At 39.1% G+C, this 26,010-nt stretch overlaps 1 protein-coding gene across 2 annotated transcripts in view; it reads right to left on the bottom strand.

Annotated features, from left to right (window-relative positions):
• Positions 1–5,332, bottom strand: part of HECW2 (HECT, C2 and WW domain containing E3 ubiquitin protein ligase 2) — a 148,337-nt gene extending 143,005 nt beyond the window's left edge. For both annotated transcript variants that reach the window (XM_088058631.1, XM_088058632.1), the window contains exon 1: positions 5,217–5,332. The gene's annotated coding sequence lies outside the window, so the exon portion shown is untranslated. The remainder of the gene's footprint in view (positions 1–5,216) is intronic.
• Between the last annotated feature and the right edge of the window lie 20,678 nt (positions 5,333–26,010).

Below are 26,010 nucleotides of genomic sequence, written 5' to 3'. Positions count from 1 at the left end.
AGGTTCAGCAGGTACAGCCCCAGCCTTTCCTTACCTTCCTCAGGGGAAGTTCTGCAAGACTCAGAGAGCACATTAGTTGTATTTTTCTTATTTTCCTTCACAATATAAATACTTATATGATATTAATATGATATTTATGTTGGTGAAGACAATGTAGACATTTTTATTAGAGCAATGAAGCAAGAAACATAAAATGTGGGTTTATGTAGTTATGGCTACATTTTAGAGATGATACATTTACATCTCTACTCCTTGTTTCTAGTAGGAGAAATCTCTTTTATCAAACTACCAGCTCAAAACAGATTCAAATCAGTAAACATGCAGGAGAATAATAAGATCAACCAAGCAGACTGGCCTTTTAAAAATTCCTCTTAAATAAAGAAAACAGACCATTGAACAAGTACTTCTGAAGCTGGAATGCTGTACCCCAGCACTATGAAGCTCACATGCTCTTGTGAGAGTGAGGTTAAGGAATCACTCAAAGACTGACCTTTCTGACAGTCAAGATCCAAAGGGCGTTGCTGGTTTTACAATTTTTTTAACATTATTTTGCTCAGCTTGTAGTATCCAATGCCCTTGATATGAGGCACCAAGTGAATTACCATTTTTGAGCATTTTTTTCAGCAGGATCCTTACAGACCACACTGCTTCCCATCAGTCTATGGCTGATCCACTCCACTCACCATGAGGTGCTGCAGCTTCAGCTGTCGCATTTATTCCTGGAAAACTCTTTTTTCCTACTGTGGCTACTCTATCTGACAAGGATCAGTCAATGTTTTCATTTTTAAAGATGCTGCTGGTCATGCCTTGAAGAAAATGAAATTTACTGCTGTATGCTTTGGGTTCATCTAATTACAATACTACCCTTCAGGGAATTTTTAAACTAATGACATTGGATTTGTCAAGCACAAAAACTTTTAATCTGATTTTTCAAGTGGATCCTAGCCAATGGATCCTGGCCACCACAGCACTTAACAAAACACATTTGACTGTCCTCCATGCAATAAGTGGGCTTCTTATCAAAATGTTAATTTTTGTTACCTAATATCTTTCTCTGGTGGTCAAGATAAGGCATATAGGGATATTGACAATGCTATTAAAGTTTTTATGACTGGAAGTCATAAAATCAAATTATGTGTGTGTATATACAGCTTCACAAATGAAAGGAGGCACAGACTTCAAGAAATCTGAACCAAAACACTGTATGAAAAACTCCTCCATTTGTCTGCCAATCTTATGATGCAGCATTAAAAAACACCAGCTCAACAATAGTTACTTTATTATTGCAACATCCTAGTCTTTATTTTCAACATTCTTTTCATTTTCATGTTCATTAATAACATGAACAAAGCCCCAAACAATTATTATGTCACAATGACTCCTTAACCCCCTCTCCAAAAGGAAACAATTCAGATGACCCATCAATCATCCACTTTTGGGTATCTCCTTAGTTCTAAAGTACAAATAATGCACCACTTGTGCTGTTAGGTTTGGTTTGACTGCACTAGTTGAGTCTTTTGGTCAAATAATGATGGACTCACACTTCAATTCTAAATTCATTTCCACTATTACTGTTTCACAGACAGAAGCTGCAACTGTGCCATGTAGAAACATTGGTAACTACATATCAAAGAAAAGATCCTCTTTCAAATCTCTCTTTCTTTCAAACATAATTATTGTTTATTTTTTTCAAAACTGCCTACTTTATGACTAATTTATTAAACAAATTATGAAATACAAGTATTATTGTTCATTAAGCAACTGCTATTAGCATTCTAGTCCTCCCCAATCAAAGAAAAATACAGTTGTAACACAAAACTGTGCAAATGTAACAAAACTCAAAATAATGGCACAAGCCAATGGCTACATCCAAACCAGACTTAGCCTGGGACACTTGTCATTTTCTCCCCAGTACTACCAGGTATCCTGAGAAGAACAGCTCTCCAAGGGAACATGGAGTGAAATGAAGGCTGTGACTTACCATTTGCTTCAAAAGCTAAACGTGTTCATCCTGTCAGCAGAACTTGGAAACCTAACACCAACTTTATTATCAAACCAAGTTACAGGATTCCTATGTGCTGGAAGGGATAACAAACACATCCACTTGTAATGAGAGTGACCAACTCCAACAAACAGTCAGGGCTTGCACTTCCAATGAAAATTCACAATCCAACCACAGCCATTTAACACAACTATGCAGAAGTGAGCATGCAACTGCTCCACAACTTCCTTCAATTTTAAGAAAAGACACGTTTCAAGCACTGATGTCTGTGTTTCTGTAAAAATATAAAACCAAAAAGCGCTACTTGAACTCTTCTGCAAGTACTACAGTATTTTAGCATCAGATCCTACTTCCCACAAAGATGTGTCCTTGTAACACACATCCATGCTACACAAAGCTGTATCACTGTTTTCTATCCTACTGCTAGAGATGGATTTTCAGCCTTTTCCTCACTGATATTCCAACTGACCACAAACAAGTTGTTATGGAGGCACATCACATACACCCTGCATAGTGATATATAATAAATGATACATAAACTAAGCAGTTTACTCCAATTTCAATGGAAATTACAAGGAACTTCTCTCAGATACTAAACTCAGATATCAAAATAATGGATCATATCACTCTCAATTGCCAAAGGGCCCCGATATGATTAGAGAAACACCTCACATAATGCCAAGTAGCTTCAAAGCACCAAAACATACGCTCCCAAGGTTACAGGAGTATGTCTCCTTTCCTGATAGGTAAGAGAACTTCTACATGAAACAGTCAATTCTGTTCCATCTGTTGGCAATGAAATTAATACACTTGCTTCTGGTGGTAGCTACACTCCAGCCTCTCCCCCTCTGATTAGCAAGGGACAATGTGAAGACAAAGGTTATGGCCGTGCCATGCATAATGACAGCAGGATCAAACAAAATTAGGCTCAGCCAGTCAGAGCACTCCATGCTTTGAAAGGCAGTGTTTTGGATATAGTCTCAAAGAAAGGATTTTGAATGTGCTGCTACATTTGAAGCACATTATTTACATCTCGTTTTTAATAATTCAGTAACATTACCTGAACAGGTGTTCATTAGCCAATGGAGAAAATGCAAAATCCTAAGCATTCTGCCACTGACTGAAGGAGTTTTTGAACAAAATGCTGAGTTAGATTAAAAAGAAAAAAAAAGGAAGAGGAATTAGACATAATTATTCAAGAATTTAATCTGTAGATTGAGTCTCATACATAGAAATCCCCCTTATTTTACAGCATACTGAATCTTTGCAGTTTAAAGCATGTTGGCACATAAAGGAAAAAGTTAATTTATTTTCCATTAGGCATTACTACTTAATCTTATAAAGGGGGAAAACACAAAATTCATTCAATTTCTTCTCAGGAAGTCTGACAAAACAGTATATTGTTTCTGGCTAGCAGCCACTGTACTATCATACAGTTTCTTAAAGGTGCAACACTGTGCATTCTTCCAGGTTTGAAAAAACACTGGAAGTGTAAAACAAACAGAAATGCCCATTAGCTAAATTCACTCTAAAAAACAAATAGCAAGAAAACAATAGGTCTTTAAGGAAGACAGAGGGTCCTTGCAGAGGCTGGCAAATGCTTGAAGCCAAACTAAATCCATAATGCTAACAAACCATGGCTCTGCCCTGGCATCACCAGAAGGCTGTTTTTATAAAGACAGATGGACAGAAAGGAGGCTTTTCATCTACAATTCTGTCAAGTTAAACTACTACCAAGCAGAAGTTTAAAAGTGGTTTCCAGTCAATCATATGAGCTCCATGGAATCTCAGAGCCCCTTTTAAGGTGTCTCTTTTAAAGACAGAAATATAGATACACACATGTGGATTAGACTCGACATCCACTGTGGTAGCTCCAGCTGACACAAAAGCAACCACCACATTTTTGGAAATTTAGAGCCTGAATAGCAGTGTTGATTGACAGGAACCATTAGGCTTGTTCCTTTCATATGCTAATAATGACATCATGCCTTATGGCCTGATGCTGCAACCACATATTATCATCTTATAAAGACATTTTTTCCAAAGAAGTCCAATACGTGAGCAAACAGCTCACCTGCCTATAGGAGGAAGGTTTTTTAATTTGTCCATGACACAGATTTCCTTCTGTACCTTAGTGCTGTGCATAACTACTACTGAAATATTTATAAAGGTTTGACTTACTTTTTTTGAAAAAGTAAGAAAATAATATAATTGTTGGGGCAGAAAAAAAAATCTACAAATCTACAAATTTTGGAGCATATAGGAAGCAGCCCAGGACATCAACAAAGTGAAGCAAGGTAAGGCCCCGATGGTATTTCGGGTACAGGAGTGATTCAGGGCCGAATCTATCGCAAATATTCTAATGCAATGTAGTGTAGTGCAAAGACTCTGTCACACAGCACCCCAGAAAAGGGAGGGGAAAAAATAATTATAAATACTCTCTCCGTGTTCCTGACATATATACAGGAACAAAATAAGCGATAATAAATTATGTAACTCTATTACTGACTACATATACCACACTCTCATTTATTTTGGCATCATACAAGCCAAAAGAGAATTTCATTTTTCTCAAACACCCTGGTTTGTAGTGATGTGCACTGAAAAGGTTAAGAGAAAAAAACAAAAATGTACTAAAAGAACAAAATCTCCACATCAACAAACAATCCACAGAACAGTGAGGACACGATTATAAACCTATTTTTCCCACACACATACTGTCATTGTGCTGTATTTCGTGCATACAAGAATAGAAACACATATGAAGTCCCCCTGTTTCGAAAACAACACGCTTGAAAACTGCGGTGATCCTTCTTCCCCACCACGGACAGTGCTATATAGAATCTGGAGAACAGCCTTATACATAAATAAATACACTAAACGGCGAAGGGGGACAGCCCGGAGGAAATAAACGCGGCACACAAAGTGCTGAACGCCTTCCCCGGGCAGGAAACCAGTTATAATTTAATGGCCCAAAACCGATTTAAATTAAGCCGAGCGGAACCCTGCGAGGCTCCGCGGTAGCGCGGCGCCCGAGCCTCCGGCATGATGGGGCCACCGCGGCGGGCGCTGGGGCGAGGAGCGGAGTCCCGGGGGTGCCGCACCTGCCGCGGCCCCGCCGCCGCCCGCGGAGAGCCCCGCGGAGAGCCCCGCGCCGGCCCCGCCGCGTCCCCAGCCCCGCGGGCGGCTCCCGCGGGCACCGGCGCCCACTCACCTGGCCGAGGCGCGCACTGCGGCTCCGCGCCCGCGGCGGGCTCCGGGCGAGGGCGGCTCCCGCTGCCGCTGCGGAGCCGGGCGGCGGCCGGAGTCACCCCGTCCTTGCGGCACGCGGCTCCCGCCGGTGGCGGCAGCCCCTCCGCGCCCACGGCGGGGCGAGCGCCTCCCGCGCAGGGGCGCCCGCGCCGCCCTCCGCCCCCGCGCCGTCTCAGCGCCGGGGCCGCGCCCCCCGCCCCTCCGCCAGCCCCCGCCTCCGCACCGGCATCTTCCCCGCGATCGGGCACGGCCGTGGGTGGGGGCGGCAGGGCCGGGGCCGAGGCCGCAGCCCCGCGGGCCTGGGCGGCGCCGGGGCCGGGCAGCCGGTAACAAAGCCGCCCGCAAGGCAGGGGGATGCGGCCGCCCAGGCCCCGGGTGCAGCGCCCAGCGCGTCGCAGGGGACCCCGGCCCGCACCCAGATCTGCTCGGCGAGCCCCGGTCCGCAACCCCGAGAATGAGCGAACGGGGCGGGCGGCTGAGCAGCGATCCCCGTGCGGAGCGAGGGAAATGCTCCTGCGGCTGCTACATTGTTACCGCTATTGACGAGCAAGCGCCACTGAGGTGGTGCTTTGAAACGCCGGGGTGTTTTTTTTTTTTTTAAGTCACACACAGTTATCTGCACTGACGGCTATCGGTGTCATCAGCCGTGAGTATGAGCCAGCCTTCCACATCCCCTCAGTGCCAATTACCCGTCTGTTTCGCAGCAGTCAGAGCCGACAGCTCTACATTCCCTACTTTTTCGGCAATTTCACTTCTGCTTTGTCCATCACAATGAATTCAAGATTGTTTTCATAGGAAAATGTGGTTTCAAAAAAAAACACAAATGAAATGAAAACTTAAAATACATGAATATGTACAAAACACGTAGTAATCTAGAGATGTGAAACGCTGCAGAATCACAGCCCAACAAAAACACGGTAATGTCAGTAACAGGAGAAAATGGACATATTCTTACACTATCAAGGCTATGGTTATTATTATGAGACAACACTTTATGCTTTGTTCTCTATATCATATTAAGATAAAATATTCCCACAACCACGGAGCACATCAGTCATCACTACTTTGTATTCCACATCTGTTTTCTAATATATATAAATAAAACAATATATGGGAAACTACATGGGTTTCTGTACTCTTTCTACACAGTTTCTGCAGAATATATATAGATGGCAACTATATTAAATTAATGCATGTCAAAATAAAAAGTAAATATAGTGGATTCTCAAAGCCCTGGGCTCCAAATCCTTTCTGTACTGAAGCCCATGGCACTGTGGGCTTGGGCTTCAACAGAAGGAGGGAATTTGCTCTTCAGCCCTTCTGTACTAGAGGAACTGCTCCAGATACAAGTGTATGCGGCTGGATTCCAAAGTAGGTCAAGCTATAAAAGTCATTGACACTCTTCCACCTACCTGAAGCTTTAAAACTTTGGTTTGTTTCTTTTCTGTGGCTTGCACACCTTTTGGCACATTGGCCCAAAGTAGTTTAAACATGCTTAATGTGCAGATGATCAGCGTGCAGCTGGTTATTCTTACACAAATTTTCCCTGATTCCTTATACTGAGGAGTATACAGCTGTGATGTGTAATTGCAATAACTGACTGGACTTACATTAAAGGATCAGATTTGGATGATCATATATAGGTTAGTGTTTATTTGGACATTGTAGACACATCTCCCTTTTCAACAGTACCTTGGTTTGGCTCCAGGAATGTAACACTTATTTTACTTTCTGAAACAAGATGAAAATAGAAAAAAAAAAAAAAAGAGCAGTGACAAGAGTTTCATAACTTTTATGATTATTTGTGCTTTGTTTTTGGTTATCATGACATTTTTTTGATGTTAAGATGAGAAACCCAGAAGATGAAAACCTTTAGCTAATGAATTATTCTCAGTGGATTTGCAAACTGTTAAAGCCCTTTGACTGTATAACAAGAGTGAAGACTTTCTGTAACTTAAAACTTCTCATCTGTCAAATTAAAAAGTACATAAATCCAATGCATTGGATTTTCATGTTTATCTCCCTGGAAATGGATACTGAAAATTTTCTTGTCCACTAAGCAAAAACATTAATTCATATGAATCCTCTTGACTTCCCCCAAACATAAATGGTGGCGATCACAATAGTAAAATCCAATGTATTTGTAGAAATTCGGCACTACCTCTTTTCAGTGCTTACAAACCTGTTGATTTCTATGCATGCTTTCCTGACATAGTCACATCATATGAGATGCTACATGAACAGTTCTTTATTAACAGCTTCCACATCTTTGGTGTGAGTTAGGATTCTTTCCCGTTTTCCTCAGATGTAACTCTGGCTACACCTGAATAGAGCGGGGTGCACACCAGAAAATAAACACATTCCATGGAGGAATTGCTACTTCAGTCTTCGTGGGTGCCCACACACTGCACTAGCAAGCAAGAGGATAACTTCTGAGAGCCATGCACTGAGGCAATGGGTAGTTTACCCTCAACAGACTCAAAAAAACATGGAAAATGAGCCTGCTTTTCTGCAGCAGATAGACGTCTTTTCTCCTCTTTCCAACTCTACTGCTCTCATCCAGCCCTCCCTGATCCTTCTTATCTCTCCTTTGCCAAAAAGTTCATGTGAAAAAAATCAGAAACTCCTACTGCCTTCTCTAACATTCTGTAACAGAGATGGGCAGTACACAACATGTGGCAATACCTTTCCAGGCTGACAAATGTCTTTTCAAAATTAAGTTGCAATGCATTTGAGGCAAAGCCACTATTGGGTGAAAGTTGGAAAAATTATAATTGCTCTCACCTGGAGATTAGGACATAAAAATAGCTGGAGTAGTACTAGAATACAAAAGCTTCCAAAAATGTTTTGTTATGTTCTTGGTAAAAATTTTACTGGAGAAAAAACTACTTTTGTTCATCTTCAAAAATTAGTTAGAAAAATGCAAAATGCTATTGACTGTAGAAATCTTTTACTCTAAAGATAAATTAGACATCCAAAATTTCTAATTAATGTCCTTTAAATCCTGTATAAGACAAGAAGCTATTACATACTGGCATAAGGATGCACCCCTTCCAACATTTTCAGCTGCTCTAACTTTAGACATTGGTTACTTAACAAAAGAGGACATATAATTAATATAATTCATAAGACACTAATATTAAAAATAAATATACATTTTGTTTGGCACTCTTAATTACTTTCCGTACAAATACTAAGGAGACAAGTACAGAAAAAGCAGAACACAACTTTTTGGCAAACCATGTATAAAGAAAATAAAATAGTATTCCAGTATTTCCCATCTGCTTTCTTTTTCATTTTGTTATCATTTAGAAGAAACAAAAAGGACTTAATGAATCATTACTGAAGGTCAACACTTACCACCATGGGATCAGCAGCAGGCTATGAAGAACATGCCCTTTGAGGGGGTAACATCCCTATACCGCAGCAAGAAGTGCTAAAAGACAAGGAACACTTTTCTATACTACACAAAGATTTCATATTTCCTCAGCTAGCCAACTCTTTACAGGGCAATGGGCTAAACAGAAAGTCCATAATAATTTCTTTGCCACAGCTATTAAAAATCCAGACATGAAAAGGCTCAAAGGATCAACCAGAAGAACATTCATGTGAGATGGAAATATAATCTTTCACAAGATTTCTCGATAGATTACTGTTCAGCAGGTGAAAGTATTAATTGAAAGAATCACCCTAGGTGCCAAAATCTGCAGGACATATTCCCTGACCCGTCCCACCTCTTTTGTGCTGCACAAAAGACTTAATGAGAGTGAAAACCATCTGCAGCTCCCCAGCAGGTTTTTTGTAATATAAAAGCGTTCCTGAGTGACTGTGAAGTTGTCCAGCCCATGAGAGGCCACACACCCCTACAATCTGATCAGAGTGAGGAGAAAGCACAGCAAGGGAAAGCATTCCTGGGGTTTGCTGCTCCCATCACCTGCAGCTGGTGCACGGGCCCTCGGGAGCCGTTGCCATCTGGTACTATCGGTGCCAGGGCAGGCATTTGTCCAGCCAGAGACTCGAGGGGCTCCACAGGAGTTCTCCGCTCCTCTGGAGTATAGGGAAGGAACCCTCTGCACCAGGCCATCAGGGCTAATCTGGTTAGAGCTCAAATCTGCAGTCCCCATTCTGGCAAAACTCCCATGGGTATCTTTGAGCATTTACTTGAGTTGATCTTCTGGTCTTGGACTTACAGGAGTATTAATATAGAGAGCAAAGAAACACTTGGCTGAGTTTTGTTTCAAAAACATTTAAACCATTAATGAGAAGTATATTAATGTCCAATAGTAAAGCAATCTCCTACCAATAGCAATTTATGAAATTATTGAAATAGTTCCTGAGTACAGAAATGAAATCTGTGCAGCTCCTAATGCTTCCAAATAGTTACTGAAATGTGCATAAAGCTCACTGAAATGGAGTTGAAGTCATGATGATAAAACCAATTGTCAGTTTCTGTTGGTACTTACAGAGATTTAATTTTGAACCATACCCTAAGGCAAATAATATAGGATTAGACCCATAGACACTGCATAAAAAAATAATACTGAAATGTCACTTGTAAAACACACTTTCATGATCTCGCTATTTGACTTATAAATGTGCCAGTCAGACCTGCAGAGATAGCCTGCAGGAGGGTCTGGTGAGGTAATAAGAATGGATCATGCTTTTGTAAAATCATGAAGCTTCCATAACTGATGAAAATAACTGCCTTGGTTTTTTTTTACAATATTTTTGCAGAAGCAAGTAAATGGAGTCTGTGGGGAAACAGTCCAACATCATGAGACAAATGACATAAAGATTGTGAAGGCATCAAGACATTAGTGAGGCTGAAAAGAGGATCACAAATCTGTATCAGAACCCCAGAGAATTTAAAGATCTGCACTGACAGTAGTAGAACAATTCTTTGTTTTACCCAGTGAAGGGAGAGCAGAAAAGGCTCAAGGAGGTGGAGCAAAACTGCCACATCACTAATATCACTAGGACTAATATCACTAGAACTCAAATCTCAGAATATTTATCTAGTGCCCCCTTCATGTTTGTTGCACCTCTGGACAATGGTTATTTGAATTACACATTTAGTCAATAATTTTAGTAAATAATTTTTAAGTTATCTCTTTCGGAATCTTATTGCTTACCACACTAGCAACACTTAACATGTAAATGCACTCGGGAAGCAAATACAGCAGATAGTAAGTGAGCAAGCTACCCTGCCCCTGAATTTTCTTTAAATGATTTGAAGGAAGCAGTAACTTCTTTGGCAACTAAGCAGCAGGTTGCCCTAGTGACATTAATTCCTTCTGCATCCTACATAGGATTGAATGTGGAATTAGCAGAGCTTGAAAATACCCCTCCATCTCAGGCAGAAATAATTTTCTTCTCACTGTAAATGGAAGCTTCTCTTGAGGAGACGCTTGAGCTTCGATGCTCTTTATCAGACAGGGTAACATGAACATACATTTCACTAACAGCCATGATCAGCAATGGAAACTCAACTTAGGAACTGAGAGAGAACTGTCAAACCCTTGAGCCACATTCATCCTGCCACAAAGAAATAAACATTAATGCCTGAAAAATAAAGCCACTCTGAAAGCCCAAGGAATCAACAAAGAAGCTTCTTGCCTGTGCCTAATCCAGCTAAACCTTCTTATAGTCTCATTGAAAATAGACACTTGACATGATTTCCATCCACAATAGCTTTCTTACACATTCTATCTTTTTCCATTTAAGAAAGGACTATAAGTTTATATTCAAGAATCCAGAGAGTTATCTAAAGTACAGATACTGAAACTATTATTTTGGCTAAGAGTTCAATTCAGAATGGTGAGACTTAATAGGACTTTCTTTACCTTCTCAAACACTTTTCACAAATCAAGAGAGAGAAGATATTAATTTAGGGAGTGCAAAATATACAATGATGGTGACTTTAAATCCAGTGTTTAGCCAGATTTCTGTGTAGAAGTGTCACCATACCACACCCAGCACATTTACAAAGATAATTACAAAATCGTAACAACCACACATATAATCTCACTCCCTGCTCAGGCTCAAAGTGAAAGGAAGATCTTGTATTTTTATATTTTTATCTTGTTCTTACTGCAAGGTGTTATACAACTTCAATGTTAGCTTCCACCTGGCATTTTTGATTTGGTATCACATGGAAAAACAGCAGTGGTAAACCATCAGTTCACAATAATGGCAGCATTCATACCACAAAAATATATATCTAAGTTATTCTATTTATTTAATGAAGTGTAAGCTACCTGACCACCTTAAAATGTGAACAATACCTAAAAATAAGGGCTCCAAACTAAAGCCACAGTGACACAGATTAACATGCCACAAAATCTGAGCAACCTTGCCTAGTGGAAGGTGTCCCTGTCCCTGTCAGGGGGTCAGAACTGGATGATCTCTAAAGTCATTTCCAACCCAGACCATTCTAATATCCTATGAAAATACTTTAGATTAACCAAGAACCGAAATTCAAATACAAACTGAACTCCTTAACTGAAAATGGACAAATTTGAATGTGCACATCAAGTTAAGCCACACATCAACGAGCAAAACCATTGCATGAAATCACATTGAAATTCACAAATTGCTCAGGAGTATGATGACAGAGAAGAATTGACAGTAGCAAAGGACATTAGAGGAAGTAACGATATCTGAACTTCACACTGAAAAACAACAAATATGTATTTGAGTTCACAGAGTATATAAACACAGAGTATAAGAAATAAGGCCCAAATAAGAACCCCAGAGTGATGAACAGTGCAGGCAACTGCAGGGCTTCGTGCCCAAATCTCTGTCTGGCTGTATTAGCTGTAGAAAGAGAAGAGGTGTACACTGCTCAATACTTCTGACTGTGAACTCTTGTTCATGTCATCTCCATACTGGAAACTAAACATGAAATCCTCCAGATGCTTTGGAAGAACAGACCCAAGAACAGCATCCTTGAAACATTACAACCTCAAAGGATAGGAAAAAAATAGGTAGAATAAGACTGGTCTGAAGTATGTATACAGAAGTTCTCTAAAAACTTTAGCATGGAGAAAACACATTTTTACAAGCATTTACAGTTTTAGATGTTCTGATAAGCAGATGACATACTGCTTAGGATATCTGGAGAGTAGTTGGAACACATCAAAGTCACTCTTATCCTGGCATAGTTGGATCAGGAATACCTGTCAGTTTTCAGCTAAGCTCACATCACTCTATTAGGAAACCACTTAAATTCCATGCATGGTTTTGGGCTGGGATGTGATTTCAGAGCAGGAATCACATGGCAATTGTTCCAGGAGTACGGAAACCACATAGAAGTGTTCCTCTCACTGAGGAATGTGGGTTTGTTTTTATAGCAACATTACTAAGTTGAGGTAGGCAGCACAAATGTTCTACACATTGTGTCTTTGTCTACTTTGCTTTATATAAAAACTGAAATGTTTTCTGTCTTCCTTATTCTGTGGTACAATTCAGAGAACAAAGAATTTTGCCATGTCAACACCCTGCTGCTGGTTTTGATTGATAGATATAAGCCTTAGTTTTGTGTTTTACTACAACAGTTGTTTTACAAGGCAACTTTTGAGACCTTTGCTTATACTCTATTTTACAAACTTCCTTTATTAAAAAGACTCAGTTTCTAATCCCTGAAGCAAATACTAAACGGTGCATTATGAAATTTGGGTTTACGTGTTGAGAGGCTGGAGTATGGACATAACACCCCACCTGTGTACTACACTGAGATACCCAGACTTCCAGAGTGAGGGTTTGCCTGCGGATGGACTGACAGCATCACACAATTGCAGCCTGTAAGAGCTGTTCTCCACTGCCTGCTATCTTGTATGAAACACCAGCTCCCAGATCTAATGAAGTCTGAGTGTGTGGTACAGATCATAAATACAGATGTTTAAAGCATGACTCCAGAGAGTGCTTTCAGTAGTATTCTATGAAGAACAATCCTGCAGCTACAGAGTACAGTCTATACATGCAAAAATATATCTCACTCTAAGGGCTCTGGTTCAGGAGACAAAGATGCCATTAATTAATAGCAGAGACTGAAGACTTTTGATCATGTGAGTTAGGCTATTACATAACCAGATTACTGCAAGGTGAGTATTCTGCAAGGTGAGTATTTGCACCTGCCTTTTATTGGTGAATAGGAAAAAGGCTCTAAATTCTGCAAGGTCTGTTCTAATTAGATTTGAATAGCATACTTAATTCTAAATTAGTGCATCTCGATGAGCATGAGTGGAATTAATTTCCTAGCAAAAAGCTGAATGTATCAGGAAAAAAAAAAAAGGCAATAAGGTTACTTAGCTTAGCCTTGATGGCTAATTAGGGTACTTTACTGTACTATTGTCAAAGCTAACTGAATAACTTCAGTGGAGCTCTAGAATATCTCACTGCAGAAAACATAATCTGCACATAATATTCCTATGAATAACAAATGCTATTTAGACATCAAGCTATTGCTTTCACTCAAAGTTGTGACAGACATTACTTCCCCAAAAGTAAGTATGACATAATGAGAAAAACAAAATACTCCAGGCAATAACTACTTAAAAACCATCATGATTACAACTTGGTGTATTTTGGAGAACACGATTACTGTGCATTTGTTAAACTTCTTAATTTACCTTAAAGTGTACATGATTTGGAGAAGCTTGCTAAAGCTTGTATTCATTCAATATTAGGACTATTTTTTTCTCAGAAGTGGCAAGTTGACACATGAATAGAAGGTGGCAGAAAAATAAACACTGTGTCTCCCACAGCAAACACACTAATGTAAAGCTTAAAAATTAAGCAGCAGCAGCACATTTTTCCTCAGACCTTTGAGCTGGACCATATGGTTGACGCTCAATTAAGCAAAGATTTATCAGTCTCCAATTGGAATGTGTCCAGATCTCGCTATTTTCTCAAATCTTTGAACCAGAGGACCAGAACTGAAGAATTTTATTGACTTACACACACTATACCCCACACTTTTAAACCTTTGAATGAAATGAGGAAAATTTAAAGTATTTTTTTAGGGGTATGCCTTTTTAGATTTTAGAATTAAAATGTAACAGTGCTATAAAAGCTACAAAACAGCAGCTTGATGTTACAGCTTTAGCCAAGTCAACATCTTACCACTATCAAAAAGGTGAGGTCCAAATCCCTACCAGCTCTCCTCAGGCAGTCCCATCTCTTACTTTACATCTGCTTCAGCAGCCACCAAACTGCATGGCAAAGAATATTCTGTTCACTGAAATGACAGAATACCCACACAGTAAAAGCATGCATGGTTTCTTTCTAAGTTAGCAAAAGGAATGGGTTCACTGAGCAATCCAAGTGGCACAAGATCCCAAGTGACAGACAAGATCCCATGTTTGGAAACAGACAGCAAGGAGAAAGGAATGAGACAGTGTCTGTTTGAGAGCACAGTGCTGTTATTTTGACTTCAAATCTGAATATTAACTCTTTGCTGCTTCCTGGACTCTTGGTTTCTTCTTTCAGTTGTCTGCTCTGTAATACATTTTCGTCACACCCAAGTGCAGCACTAAATTCCTGAGCAATAGATAAGCCCATGACTTCAAGTCTTCAAGTCTAAGAGTGGATTGAGAAATGAGAACTTTCAAATTAACCCAGTCAGAATTTTATCTAAGTGAGTATTGGAACGAATATTAAGATCTGGAACATAAAAGGTCGTAGCTGCATAGAAAAAGATGCAACTTTTTCATTCAAGACTGTATATTTCATTCATTTCATAATGGGCTAAAACACAAATACAATATTAGACAGAATTAGGTCACTATTTTTTCCCCACCAGTTTATTGGAGGCCATAGAAATGTCACAAGAAACTTGTTTACAGTAAAAATCCTAATACAAAATTTGGCAATAATGAAGTCAGTCAAACATAAAGCTGTTAAGCTGAATTTTAAAAGCTTAATTTTAAATTCCATTTAAAATGAAACTCTGTGGTTAAATTCTGTTTTTATAGATAGATGGTAGGGTTTTTAATTTGCTTATTTTTTATAAATGTACTTGAGTGCATCTATTCAATTCACCGAAAAAAAACCCTGCAAACATAATTTGCAGTATTCTAATCCACAAGGCTTAATTCCTTTGCAATTGCCATTTCAATGTAGCATCTGATTCCAGTGTCACTATTGCTACAAAGGGATTAACCTTTCCCTACTGATTTTTTATGATGGGAGAAAAAAATGTAATTGAAGGGTTCAATTTTTGAAGTTTTGAAGGTTTTTGTTTATTTGTTTTTCCTTTTCATAAGTGTGACCTCATCGTTGCAATTTTTCATAAAGGTTGTAATATCCTTCTGATGTAATAATGCTATAAGATATTTCTGTAGTCCTGCTTTTTGCAGAATGGTTTAGATTGGAAGGGACATTAAAGATCATCTCATTCCAACCCCCTGCCATAAGCAGGGACACCTTTCACTAGACTAGGGTACTCAGAGCCTCATTCAACCTGGCCCTGAATATTTCCAGGGATGAGACAGCCACAGCTTCTCTGGGGAATGTGTTCCAGTGCCTCACCACCCTCACGGGAAAGACCCTTCCCCTAATATCTAATCTAAACCTACACTCTATCCATTTGAAGCTATTCCCCCTTGTCCTGTCACTACATGCTCTTGCAAAGTCTTTCTCCATGTTTCTGTTAGGCTCCCTTCAGGTACAGGGGGGCTGTAATTGGGTCACCCATGAAACCTCATGGAATAATAACTAACTTCTAATATAGTGAGTATAATGGTGGGATGAAGAAGTATAATGGTGGGATGAAGGACAGTACTTAAAACTAACTTCCACTGTAAATTTAGCAGCAACACTATAGAAAAAAAGTATATTTACAGGTGTTCACAAAGATTACAGAACCATACTGGTGCATTGCACATCATGGCTGTTCTACTTTCATCACTTTTCCTGTGTGATCCCCCAGACTCTTTGATCAGGGAAGATGCTCTTTCTTGATTTGACAGATTAATGTAAACTTTATTACCTTAACAGAGAGACTCAATAAAACTTGCCTTCTATTCTGGCATAGAGTTTTTATCATAATTATTTTACACCTATGGTTCAATAAAGAAGCTTCAATTACTTGGGCAAAACACTGCCTTGCTACACTGGTAAAACTGTAGGAGATGGACAGGATTCCTAGCTGTGTATATCCAGGGACAAATGAAGAGATAAGTGATTATCTAGAGTTACTCACAAAGGAGCACCTTAGCTGGAACCCAAAAATTCAGCTAGATTCTCAGCTAGAACACTGTGTTCTTTCTTCAGTCTGTTTGTACTGTGTACTTTTAGATCTTCCCTTTTTGTTGTTGTTATTTGGAAAGGATTGGAAGGAATAGAGTTCATCTAGAATATTTTTTCCAAACCCTTTTTAATACCCAAGGACCAGATAGTGCTTCAGGAAGAAAAATCTATGAAAATGTTGGACTCTTTTTCTGGGTAGGAAGGCATGTGATAAATATTTAGCATTTAAGCAACTGAAGTTTATGAATTTAAATGTTACCATATGTATAATTTTCATTTAAACATCCATTAAAAATTATAATAATAATATGGTCTAATTCCTGACTTAGCCTAACTCACATAAAAATGTATTTGCATAAAGTTTGTTTTGCTTTTTGTAACTGCAATTCTTTACAGGTGATGGGGACACCGTATCTTCTTTAGGATATCCCCATGGTCTGTGGGTTGTGAATTTACTCATATAGGTCTAGTCCATCCTTCTGCCCTAAGGCAGAATGAAATATGACAGAACCACTTCTGAGGTATTTTACACAGGACATCAGAGCACATTGTCGGAATTCTGTTTTTGGCCACAAATTCAATAAAAATTAGTGATTACCTTGAAAATGCAGTAAGATTGCAGCATATTATACACTTTTGGTGTACACAGTTATGAGTTCTGATTACAAAATATTATGGACAAAAAAATCTGTCCTTAGAAACTCAGCAAGTGCTACAGACCAGTAAGAGCCAATGTTTCATTCAGCCCAATTTTCCTCTGACTCAGTAATTTTGACCGTACAGGTAAGAATCTGTGCTTATTGTGTCCTGCACCTTGCCAGTTAGTGAAAGATGTCCCAACACTCTGATAGGTTTTTGAATGGTCTGACACTGCCCTGTTGAATTCAATTGTGCATTCTGTCCAGAGCTACACAAACCTTTGTAGGTATCAGGAAAAGCCCTTTACAAAGACTCCAGTGCTACTGTACATATCTGTCTTTTTTAAAAAAGTCAGGAGAAAAACATCAAATTCCATGTGGTGTCAGCACCTGACAAAGGTAAATGTTAGCAGAAGAGTTTTAATGTTCTCTCTAAATAAGTTCTGTTTATTCATCAATACTCTTTGTTATGAGCTGGAACCAGGACACTGTCTGCAGTTTGACGTAGAGAGTTAAGAACATAAAATCTGTCAGCACACAAGGAAACAAGGTCAGGAGAGAGAATAGTGTTTTATAAAGCAGTATTTAGGGCAATTGCATTTTAATATAATTAAGTAATGTGCCACTGGAAGTAAAGCAAACGCTGCATTGTTTGTAAATGCAGTTAAGCCTTTTAATCAGAACATCACTTTTTCAACAAAAAAACTTTGTTCAACAATAAAAATGGCAGCCAATGGATAAAAATAAAACAATTAATAATAGAGTATTGCTTTGAAAGGTTGACTTTAGGATGTTCAAAATAATAAGCATTATTATTTGTATTTTATATATTTTGCTGAATGTATTAAGTTTTGAATATAAATCAAACTCTGCTACTCAGTATAACTCAACATGTCAGCTGCATTAATACCTGTAACTGCTGGAAATTGTTTTAAGAGATACCAGACAGGATTGTCTGTGTGGAACTGGTATTTTGCATTGCACTCCAGTGTGCTCCATTAGACCCCAGCCTAAAATGGATGCTAACAATGGAGGTCATGCTCCTCCTGGTTTTCCCTGCTACTGGCATAAATCCAGGCTCAAATCCCCAGCCCTGTGGCTCAGTCCCCACAGGTCCACTATAAATTTGAAGTAGACAAATGACCCTTTCCCTCCCACTGACGAATTAATTCTGTACAAAGTGGAGCCAAGAATTTGAGGTGAAAAAAGGCAAGCTGTAATCTCCTTTTGTGCATACATCTGTTTTTACAGCAGATCAGTCTGCAACTCCCAGGAAAGGAGCCATGCAGCAGACCTTGGTTATTCGCACAAAAACAGCACAGCACTTCAAAGAGTGCAAAATGCAGGTTTAGTATATAACAAGGAAAAATCCCTCCGAAAATTACACGCTGACTTTTGATTTTATGCAAAAAAGAATATGTTCCTCTTAAGGGCTGCATAAACAAAGCCTGAACTCAAATATAAAACATTAATTAAAATTTAATGTATCCCGTGTGATGCCTTTGTTTTTTCTGCATCTCTGGTTTAAATCTGAGGCTGGTTATCTTACTGACTAATAGGGCTCTCCAGCTTTGCCAGTCACTTGTTCTGAAGTAGAAATCGTTCTTCCAGTAAACACAGCAGTCATTTACCTCGACTATCACGTCAGTGTCTTACCCTTAGAGACTCTTCCCTTCAAAATTAGGCCAGCAGATACATTAAGCTTATGTGTCACTGGCATTAAGGCAAGAGGCAAACCCTCACTCAAAATGTAATTCTGTAAATGTAAATCCTTCAATAGGATTTACAGCTCTCAATGTTTTAATTTAAAAATAGAAAAAATATTACTAGGAGCATTGTTATCTGTTTAACAATTGGAACTTGTGATATTACTACTCTGACTGGAGATTTTCAGCTAGGTAGGCATAACATGTAGAAAGTCATAATGGAAAACAGTAAAAGATATATATTTTTCAGCACTCTTGCAATGTTTTTTCTTAAATTAAAAATCAACAAAGCCGCTGCCAGCTCCTAAAGCGTGAGAAAAGACAGAACTCTACAAAGAACAGATCTTTCCCTTCATTCTCACAAAATGTATTCAATTGTTTCACAATGTTGAATTACATAGATGTAACGAAGTAATGTTATTGTTTGTAGGAGCACTACTGACAATCTGTTTGAAATGGATTCAAACACCCAGCAGAATTCACTCTGCTCTTCTTACATGAAATACTGTTTCTCAGCAGGAGTGCAGGTCACTGTTCTATAATCTAAGGGCACCAAATGTTGTGGTATGATTTCATTTGTTTTCAGTGAAAGAGCTGCAAATATCAACAACTGAAATTATGACAAACATTTCTGTCACTGCAGGACTGTCATGTTTGACTACTTCAGATTTCATTTAAACTTGTAATGTATCTTTAAATCTGTTGAAATTTATGCATTAACTTGTCAGGTACAATGACACTTCGATGACATTTTAATTCTGCATTCTTTAGTTCAGTGCCTGAAAAGAAGATATTTGACTCAGAAAGGTAAAAAGGAAAGAATGCTTAGTGCCACATTAGGTTTTTAATCCTAGAGCCCTGAAGCAATGGAGCTCATTTGATAAACTGGTATGAACTAATTAAGGTAGAAGCTGGTCCCACTCTCACATCTTGGAGTGAAAATTGTCCTTATTTCTTGTGCTTCTGATTTCTAAGTACTGTACACAAGTTAGAAATGCACTTGCTTAAGTAAACCTGAGTGCCATAGACACATTTTTATTGAAAGCAACAGGACTTTTAGATACTCCTAAAGGAGTAGATGCCACCTCATATTCTGTAGACTTCTCAGAGAAGAGTTGGACAGCAAACTGAGACATTTTCAAGATGTTGATTGTCCCTTCATCAAGTGCTTTACTGCCTGTTTCTTATTTCCAAAAGTGAGAGTTCTGATTCAAAATCAATATATCACTTAAATTGCCATCTTATCTGACCCTTCTTCAGGTAGAAATAGAATACAGAAAAAATGCCAATTTGTGTGTATGTGTTCCACACTTCTCTTATTTGCATTTACACACTGGAAATATTATCTATTGGAATATTCACTACAATGAAGTTTGAGAAGAAGGTTATTTATTCTGCTCACAAAATTGTGCAGAAAATACTCACATGCTTGATATTTTAGAGAATATGAGTGTTCAGAGCCAGAATATTGTATAGGATGTATACAACATATTACCTGTTTAATTACTGAAATTTAATTATTGAAAGGAAAACAAAAGCAGGAGAGACATCAGTCTCATTTTTGCAATATTTTAACTAGAGACTCTTATGTGCCTACAGAGTACAGACAGAATACAGCTGCAGGACTTGTATTTACATTTCAAATGTGTCTGACAGTGTTCTGAGCTACAGTTACTGGGGTTTACTGTGAAAATAAACTACATGTGAGAATCAATCAGATTAGTATTTATACACAGCCAAAGTTCAAGACTTCTTTTGTTTAAAGCTTTCAGTCCTGGCTCAGAAACACACAAAAAACCCCCAAGTCTTCTAGGAGAAATCAACAGGACAGAAAAGTACTGAGTAATTCAATAAGTGTTATTAGTTAAATAACAACTTAGGTAGAAATTTATTACTCTATTTTCTGCATGTATATGCATACACACACCTATACAGACAGAACCATGTCCTTTCATGTTTCTTATTAAAGGCCTAAATCTTCATGCAAAATCAGGGTTTAGTTTATTTGGTCTTAGTGTCTATGTCCTTAAACTCATAATTCTCAGTGTAATGCTTGCCATTTTAAAGATGCTAAAGTTATTATGAAAAAATCTCAGACAGGAAAACAGAAGAAATTAATCATACCTGTCTGAATTCTGTTTTCATAAAACTGATCTTAATAACAAGAAAGTTATTCAAGAGGAATAAAATCATATAACACGTTCATTTTCCACATGATATGTGGAACCCTATGCCCTAAAAATTGTACAGAATCTTTAAAATACACTAAAAATAACCTAGTTATAAAACAACCCTTAAAATACCCCTAAAAATAATAAAAAACCCCCTTAAAATTCCTAAAAATACCATAATAGTCCTAAAAAACTCTAAAGATATCCTAAAAACCCCTAAAAATTCCTTTAAAAGGCCTAGCCTTCAAAACATCCTAAAAACCCTAAAAAACCCTTAAAACACCGTAAAAATACCCTAGTTGAAAAAAGCCCTTAAAACATCCCAAAAAATTTTAAAAAACCCCATAAAAAGTCCTAAAAATACCCTTAATAGTCCTTAAAAAGCGCTAAAAATACCTTAAACTCCTTAAAATGCCCTAGGACCCTAAAAATTCTCTATAAAGGATGCCAGCTCTGAGAAAAGTAAGCATAGAGAGATAAAAACAAAACATTGTTCTTTCCATGGTACACTAAATAAAGATTTTCTATTATTCTCAGAAAAAAAAGAGGAAAAGTACATTGTATAGAACACTTACAATGTTATATTACTATGTAAAATATCTAATAATATACTTAGTGTAAAACTCCAAAGCAGCTAAGAACCCTAATCCAGGGATGATCTTTCCATGACACTCTACTCAGAAGCTGGTCTGCAGCTTTCCCAAAGATCTGATATCTTGCTACAGAGAACAGGCAGATGCAAACAAACTGGGCAGTACAAAGTGCAGACTTACTGCCAATAAACCATCACAGTGGTAGAAATATATTGACAGCCTGAATTCTCATCAACTTTTGCAGATGTGACAACGTAGAAGAGTTTTAAGGACAGATCAAAGAACAGTTCTTTTGGCATATTTATGTTGCTACCCATCTCAGTGTGCAAGTGATGAGAATTAATTAAAAACCCACAAATGTGCTTTCACAAGAATTAAATTAAAGTGTGTTGGAGTCCAGTAACATGGGCCAAGCAAAATCAGAAGTCAGTATCTCATTAATGATAAAACAGAGCAGATAGGATAAATAAAAAACACAAAGGGTTCTGAAGAGAAAACTTTCAGTTCACAATTTCCAAAACTTGCATCTGATGCAATTTTAAAAAAGCATTTTGGAAGAATGGGATAAACTAATTGAAGCAATGCTCAGAGAAGGCAGAGTTACAGCAGTGACAGAATAGTTGAGGCTCTTAATCCTACAAAGTACCTCCCTTTGTAGAATGCTAACCTTGATGGACAAACTGATCCAATTTAGCAGATTTAATTTATCCCACCTCTCAATTCAAACTTGCAAGTTCCACCTACTGCTGCAGCATTCTTTCATGCCACCCAAGGAATCCAAAATAGAGATATTTGTAATAGAGTTTGCTCTCTGACTTACATTCACACCAAAGTGTTCTGCATAAGCAAGTAACTGAGTGAGATGAAAAGGATTCTAAAGACAAGCACTGACACAATGCTGGCAGCTCAGCTCCACCTTGAACAAAGACTTCAGCTCTACCTCAAAACAGCTGAAGGAATTCAAAGAAGATCAATGCAAGGAAAGTATTTTACCTGAGCTGGAATAAAACTTTGTTAACTAGTGACAGTTGTAGCACTTAATTATCTCCAAACACATGGCAAATCTAAGCAGAAATTATAAGATGTCAGAATAGAAAAAAAAGCTATAGCTAAAGGAAATGTCATTACAAGAAAGGAAAAGGTAAAAGTGTCTTTAAGCAGTGAGCTCTACTGGAACAGTGAAATACTTCCCAGGAAAAGCCCAATTCCCTGAAAAATTTGAAATCAGACTAAAAAGCTAATTGGAGACAATACCAAAAAAACCCCAAACCTGGAGCCATAATGTTGCAGCAATAATAAAAACATTATATTAATTGTCTGATTTTTTACATATAATTTACATGAAAGCTTTACTGAGATACGAGCTGCTGGACACATCACACAAAGCACAGGTGTAAGAAACAAAAGTACACTTGTGTTCTTAACTACAGTGGAAACATTCTTCCATCCCATTTTAGCTTGCAACTTTGTACATGATTCCACCAGGCATACATGCGGCAAAGCATAGAGGAAATTATACTGATTTGAAGAAAAAAGTAGATGAGCTGTCATCATAACACACCTGCCCACCCTATCTTCTGGTGCCATATAAACAACACTAAAAATAAAAATATTATTTTTAGGTTATTTTGACTACTTCTGTGAAACTGTTGGACAGGATATTTGGAGCAGAAAAAAACATCTAATTGTTTAACTTCAACTTTCAACACTCATTCCTTTGATCACAGTCATCTTAAAAGTTTCCCATGGAAAACATGCTACAGACATTTTGATGTACATGTTTTACTACTTTTTTATACAAAGTAACTCTTATCAGACTATACACCAACTTCTGAAAGTAAAATTACAAATGGGAACAAAAAGCTCAAATCTAGCAGTTTTTCTAGTGCACACAAAATTAAGTATAGTACTCGATCTGTTTGTTTCAAAATTTATCAAGTGCTGTTAGAATTAGCAATCTTTCTGACAAATCGTGTTACCCTATCGCAGCTCATGAAAGGATCTCTGAAATATAGTTTCTATTTGACCCACATATCAGTGGCTCTTTTATGTTCTCACCTCTCACCTCACACACTATTCTCTTGCATAAACCAGGCCTCCCTACATGGCCATTATATTAAAATCCTCTCATTAATGACCTAATACAACACCAACAATTATTGAGAAACTGAACAATAAAAACAACGCTATTTTTGCATCCCTTCCTTAGGTGAGGAACCTAAGAGTTACTTCATTTATCATTTTAATCTCCTTTCTCCCAAGTGATTTTTATATTCCCTCACATCCTACATTTCTTCACAAGCCTCCTAGCAACATCCCCCAGGCAAAGGCTTTCTGGAGCAAATTCTCAAGTGGAGCAATGACATCCTTACATCAGCTGAGGATCTTTTTATTACATACATAGCACTGATCAAATGCAGTGCTGCCCTGTCTGCAGCCACCCTCTGCTCAGAAAAGGTCCAACTCTTCCTTCAATAAACAGTCATGCCAAAAGATCCTTAAATCAAAGTAATTACATTCATCAGTGAAGTGCAAAAATTTCAGCATTAATGGAGAGCCACCAGCTGCAGTTGCACAAATTCTAAAATGCAGAGTCACCATATTTAGAGGTCCTAATAAATATCGTTCCTCTCTGCTGCCATCTACAGACAGATCTCAAGTTTTTTTAGAAATCTATTTTTCCAGATATACATATATATGTTTAATAACAGCATCTCAACATGCCCTACAAAACAGTTCACCCCAAACATATACTATATCAATAGTATTACCTCAACATATTAGAAGCTTCAGGAAAAGCTGAGCCCAAGTGATGGGTGCCTGAACTGTACTTTGATGGTGTTCACACTGCATGCTGATCCTGAGCAAAATCCTCAGCTGGGAATTAGTGGCTCATGGTCCCTGTCCAATGCATGGGAGGAGTTGAGTCACAGATAGATGTCCCTCAGAAGCCATATGAGCTGCCAAAAGTGAAAAGGAAATTCTAAATCTCTAGGATAGCCAGCTTAAACACATTTGCTTGAGAGCCCAGAACATCTAATGCTTAATGTTTGTAGCATTACTACTTGATGCCTACTTCAGACAGAAGACGTCCCAGTTTCATCACAGCTGTATGTTCTAACCCAAAGGCTACAAAATCAGTTTCCCTCTCTGCATAAAAAAGAAATCCAGTACCAAAAGGGGTACAAATTTAAAAGCCCCACAGCTCAGATGCACAGTGGAGACAGAGTAACACAGTACAGTTGCTGAACTGTGTATCTGTATTAAACTACTGCAAGCCATATGGCTGCAAAAATAAAACACTGTGCTTGCTTAGGGCCCGAACCGAACATAGAATGGATTGGTTTGGAAGACACATTAAACATCATCTCATTCCAATCCCCTGCCATGGGCAGGGACACCTCCCACTGGACCAGGTTGTTCAAAGCCTCATCCAGCCTGGCCTTGAACACTTCCAGGGATGGGGCATCCACTGCTTCTCTGGGCAACCTGTTCCAGTGCCGCATCCCTCACCTCACTGAAGTTTTCTTCTTAGTATTTAATCTAAACTTACTGCTTTCCAGCTTCCAGCTATTGCCTCTTGCATATCATTTGATACGCAATAAATTAATTACGTGTGAAAATAACCCTTAGCCTGAAGGTCAGAAGGCTCCTGTGGCACAGCTCACCGGGGAAGTGCGAGCCTTCACACGCCGCAAGCCGGAGTTAGAACCCCTCAGTGTTCTGCTCTGAAGAGAGGCACGGCGAGCGCCATCTAAGCAGCGGACAGAGGAGAATTTACATTTTCATGAATTTACACATTTACACAGCCCTGCCAAGGGACTCGGGGCCAGCCCAGGTCCCCCCTCAGCAGCACCGGGGAGCCCCGGCCCCGCAGGGCGCGGCAGCCCCGAGGGGCTCCCTCATGAGGCGCCGTGGGCTGGGCGGGCCCGGCCCCCGGAGGGGATGCAGCGGGCCGGGGACGATACAGAGCATCGTCAGCCCGTCCAGGGCGGGGATTATCCCACCCTACTCTGTGTGTGGCCTCACTGTGACTGCCGTGTCCATTGTTGGGCTCCACAACATATAAAGACGCATTTAGCTGTTAGAGAGCATCCAAAGGAGCGGCTTTCGGACGAGGATGGTGAAGAGCCTTAAGGAGAAGCCGTGTGAGGAGCAGCTGAGGTCACTTGGTCTGTTCAGCCTGAAGGAAGCCGAGGGGACACCCCACTGCTGTCACAACTTCCTCGTGAGGGGAAGAGCAGGGGCAGTCACTGATCTCTGCTCTGTAGTGACCAACGACAAGGCCAAGGGGATGGCCTGGAGCTGTGTCAGGGGAGGTTTAGGCTGGATAGCAGGTTCTTCACCCACAGGGTGGCTGGGCACTGGAACAAGCTCCCCAGGGAAGTGGTCCCAGCA

This window comes from Pseudopodoces humilis, chromosome 8 (assembly GCF_049639895.1).
Source record: "Pseudopodoces humilis isolate 2021_Gansu_Grassland_sample_001 chromosome 8, ASM4963989v1, whole genome shotgun sequence".
Classification (NCBI taxonomy): domain Eukaryota; kingdom Metazoa; phylum Chordata; class Aves; order Passeriformes; family Paridae; genus Pseudopodoces; species Pseudopodoces humilis.
The sequence above is the reverse complement of the archived record's forward strand: the minus strand, read 5'-3'. Positions and strand labels throughout refer to the sequence as shown.